The sequence below is a fragment of the Salvelinus namaycush genome, chromosome 21 (genome assembly GCF_016432855.1).
Source record: "Salvelinus namaycush isolate Seneca chromosome 21, SaNama_1.0, whole genome shotgun sequence".
Taxonomy (NCBI): domain Eukaryota; kingdom Metazoa; phylum Chordata; class Actinopteri; order Salmoniformes; family Salmonidae; genus Salvelinus; species Salvelinus namaycush.
Genome location: NC_052327.1, coordinates 46,985,145 through 46,989,918, shown reverse-complemented (window position 1 = coordinate 46,989,918; position 4,774 = coordinate 46,985,145).

Below are 4,774 nucleotides of genomic sequence, written 5' to 3'. Positions count from 1 at the left end.
CTGCCAGCCAGCTGGTGCTGATTAGTTCTCCTCTGGAGCTCTGGACACACAGAAGGAGTGAAGATAGAAGACAATGGAGTTGTCCAAAGCATTAGCCAACATACAGTTCAGTGAGAACATACATTTTCTGTATAGTGATCCCTGCAGAAGTTTAACCAACAACTAGCATCATGTTCTTACTCACTGAGCCACACAGGACCAGGAATAACGGTACATTGAAGTTATACAACAGAATAACATTTGACAATGGATACTGTAGGGCACTACAGCATGTGACTGCAACAGAGAGAATTATGTGAAACTGTAAAACGACAATACAGCAAAACAGACAGAGTTCAATCTCTAGACTAGATCATGCATGCATCACTGTTCACAAACATGGAAACATAAAAGGAAGCCTCAAAGAAATAGAATAGACAAAGTGTATATTGAAACATTCTATTTCTATGGTTAGCCTACTCCATGTGTCAGGGTCTAAGGAATGCATTTACCAAAAGATCATACATGGGAAAGAGCCCTGTCAGCCAATTCAAAATAGCAGCATAATGGAATCGAGTTTCCCTCGCCTCACTTGAATAAACAGCTGCATTGTCCCGAAGGTGCTTCGGCTGCCTCCACACTACATGTTCATGTTGCAAAACGTAACATTCTGAAACATGACATCTGCTCAGAATTTGATTTAATGGAGCTCTTGTTTCAGATGGGGTTGTGTGCTGAGGAACATGCATTGTATAGAGCCTGTGGTCTGGATTGTCAGAACATATTACAGCCACATACGTTACCATCACCAGCCACACACAGAGAGAGAGAGAGAGCGCGAGAGAGAGACAAAGAGAGACAGAGACAGCCTGTCAGGGGGAGAGAGAGAGAGGGGGATAGAGGAAGGAGGACAGAGCCTGTCAGGGGGAGGAAAACCTCTGCATTGACACATCTATCCTGCCTCCTTTCTACTCTGAGGCTTCTCCCTCTCTCTTTCTCTTTGAGTGCCCCCCCCCCACCACTAATTTCTTGTTTTCCCTCATCTTATGTTCTGTAAGGCGCCTGTGGTAGCGGCAGTGTGGTGCTCACTTGGCCCAATCCCGGAGACCCTCAAGTAGGCGCCAACGACATGAGGAAGTGGAGGTTGTTGAACAGTAGCACATGGTGTGTAATAGTAAGAGTACAGTAGAAATATTGTCTAACCCTCCATCTCCAGTCTATAGAGTAGAGAGCAGGTGTCCAGCATGGCCCCTGAAGCCCTACTGTGCCAAGACACTCAAGGGAAACAGTCACTTCTGATCAGCAGACTGCAGCCATATGGTTGACTATCTAATCCAGAGGAGGATGCTTAGGGGGAGGACAGCTCATAATAATGGCTGGAATGGAGTAAATGGAATGGTATCAAACCCATGGAAACCATGTGTTTGGTGTGTTGGATACCAATAAATGTATTCCATTCAAGCCATTATTATGAGCCGTCCTCCCTTCAGCAGCCTCCTCGGATCAAATCAAATGCCTCTCCAACAAAGGAATATCAATTTGCTCATATTTTCTTTACATTCTTGGTTAAATTGATACAGTAGTTTTCTATCCATTCCCAATGTAGCCATACAATGATAAGGGTGACTTGACTGCAGTATGGCATATTATAAAATGTCACCATATAGCCCAGGGACACCATGTAACTTTAGTTTCCATCTTTTCATTATTTTTGGATTAGCTCTTTGCCCATAGGAATAGCACACGGGTATCATGTAAACAAAAACAGATTGAACATCCATTTGACTTGAAACAGACTGACCCCCAGTATGCAGCACTCAGAAGCACAACACCATATTCCTTTCACTCTGCTCCTCTAAGTGCTGCTACAGGATGAGTCTTGGAAGGCCTCTGGTACACGGTCTACGAAGCCAAATGACTCTTGAAGAACTTGTTGGGAGCACTAACCTGGCTGATCGAGTATGTTCAGAGCATATTTTAACATTTTAAAACAAGCATGAGTTTTAAAGATAGAATCCACAGTGGTGGGAAACAGCACCATGGTCAGCAGAGGTGGGGAGTGTTGCACATCAAGGGATAAAAATGTCAGTACATATGCTGCGGGTGCAATGATGTCCGAGGAAAAAATAACAGTGTTTGTTGTTTGTAGTAACTACTTTGTTGTTGTATTATCGTAAACGTACGTGGCAGTTTCACCATTAAGGATTCCAGCTTTAAAGTTCATTATACAGATAATGCACTCTAGTACAATACTAATTAATTTCCTACTGTAATCAACTTTACACCTCTCATGGGCTACGCAGCCCAAATCTGATATATATATTTTTTTACCAATTAAGATCAGCTCTGAAAAACGTTTGTGAAAAGATCTGATGTGATTGGTCAGAAGACCAATTAGTGGAAAAAGATCAGAATTGGGCTGCCTGTCTAAATAAAGCCATGGTAGCACATTGGTCAGTCCAGTCAAGTAGAGTTGATTGTCTATGCAAATGAATCTTCTGCACAGTCATAATGTATTCTAAAAATAAAAAGTAACACTCTTGCCTTTCTTGCACTAAACACTCGCACTTGTCTTTTCTTACTAGCTCTGACTTTGCTGATAGCTACTTTAATGAGGAAACATTTATTAATTATGACTGTGATGTTGTTGCTCCACGTTGCCATCTTAAGATGAATGCACTAACTGTAAGTCGCTCTGGATAAGAGTGTCTGTTTAATGACTCAAATGTTAAAAAAAATATAGAATAATGTCTTCTGAATGTGGTTTGATTGTCCGACCTTGATGGCAATTTAATCAGCGGAGGTCATCGTTTTATGATGACAAAATGTAAAGATTTACAGCTGCAAATTGACACAGAGGAACATCTGACCTCTTTAGCCATTTTCTCAGCCTGGTCATATAAATGAGTCTCCAGAAGTCCGAAAGAATATAATCCTTTTAGGTACCTGCAGGCAATAGTACAGAGAATCTCAATACAGTAGATATTGTACAGGTATGAAAGCAGTCATACAGTAATACCAGACACAAGGCTAGCTAGCTAGTTCATTATTTTAGTAAAATAATAAAGCATGCATTGATTTTGTGGGATCGCAGAGCACAGTTGACAAGGAAAACAATTAAGGATTAATGATAGCGCCTTGTTATAAATAGCCATCAATTTGTTTGAGAAAAATCAATGGAATCATTCAATTTGAATCGACTGTTGTGACTAGTTTCATGGTCTGACTGCCAGTGGTGATTGTTGATCAGAGTAAGCACTAATATACAGAGGCCATTACTGTCTGGCTGAGAATGTATAGGCAGGCCCCAGCCCCTGACAGAATACTACTGCAATACTATGAGCCTTGGAGTTCCCTCATGAGTTCACATACTAGGACAAATACAGTATTACTAAGAAGGCTATATCTGACTGATACCTTGAGTTTCATGTTCTCTGAGAAATGGTAAATCCCATTAACCTATCGCTATGCACCGACAAGCGTCATCAGATAAGGGTACCCTTGGGACAGTTAACAATAGCATCTCCTCAGAGTATAAAAAAGCCCCATGTGCTTCTGTGTAATCACTACCTATTAAGAGCCTTGTGGGGCTTCCAGTGAGGCAGAGCCCCTCACCTGGGTCTGGGCCCCCAGGTAGAAGAAGCCATCGTGGGCAAACTTGAGGGCGAGCAGGTCAGTAGTGTGTTCTACCAGGATCTCCTCACACACGTCACACGTCATAGGGAAACTCCTACAGGGGACAGCCAGAAGTTATTCTATATTGTCTCAAGTCAACTTAAAACCACACGAACACAATGAAAGCAAATCAACAAAAGAGCAAATTAGTTGTTACCTTGAAAACTAACTGTAAGCCACTCTGGATAAGAGCATCTGGTAAATGACTAAAATATAAAAGTAGAATGTAATATTATTTCTCTATTGCTTAGATGTGTTTCTAGACTTTGTAAAGAGGTAAACGTGTTTTAGGAGCATGTGCTGAAGTCAAGGTTGAGTCCCCTGGTAATAACAAAGCAGAGGCAGTGGGGGTGTGAATGGTCTGTTTTCCTGGGTGACTTCAATCCTCCAAGGGTTTATTTTGACCCAATTCCAGTGCTGCTACTCAAGACAATATAAACAGATGTTTTTGGTTTTTATCTTGTGGAATCTTTTCTGCTGTCCAAGATTTGGACCTTAAATCACACTCCTCTTACTTGAACATACTCGTCGAGCATCTCATTCCAAAATCATGGGCAATTAATATGGAGTTGGGCCCCCCTTTGCTGCTATAACAGCCTCCACTCTTTTGGGAAGGCTTTCCACTAGATGTTGGAACATTTCTGCGGTGACTTGCTTCTATTCAGCCACAAGTGCATTAGTGAGGTCAGACACTGATGTTGGGCGATTTAGGCCTGGCCCGCAGTCGGTGTTCCTAATCATTCCCAAAGGTGCTCGATGGGGTCAGAGCTTTGTGCAGGCCAGTCAAGTTCTTCCACAACGATCTCGACAAACCATTTCTGTATGGACCTCGCTTTGTGCATGGGGGCATTGTCATGTTGAAACAGGAAAGGGCCTTCCCCAAACTGTTGCCACAAAGTTTGAAGCACAGAATCGTCTAGAATGTCATTGTATGCTGTAGCGTTAAGATTTCCCTTCACTGGAACTAAGGGGCCTAGTCCGAAACCATGAAAAACAGCCCCAGACCATTATTCCTCCTCCACCAAACGTTACAGTTGGCACTAGGTATTCGGGCAGCTAGCGTTCTCCTGGCATCCGCCAAACCCAGATTTGTCCGTCGGACTGCCAGATGGTGAAGCGT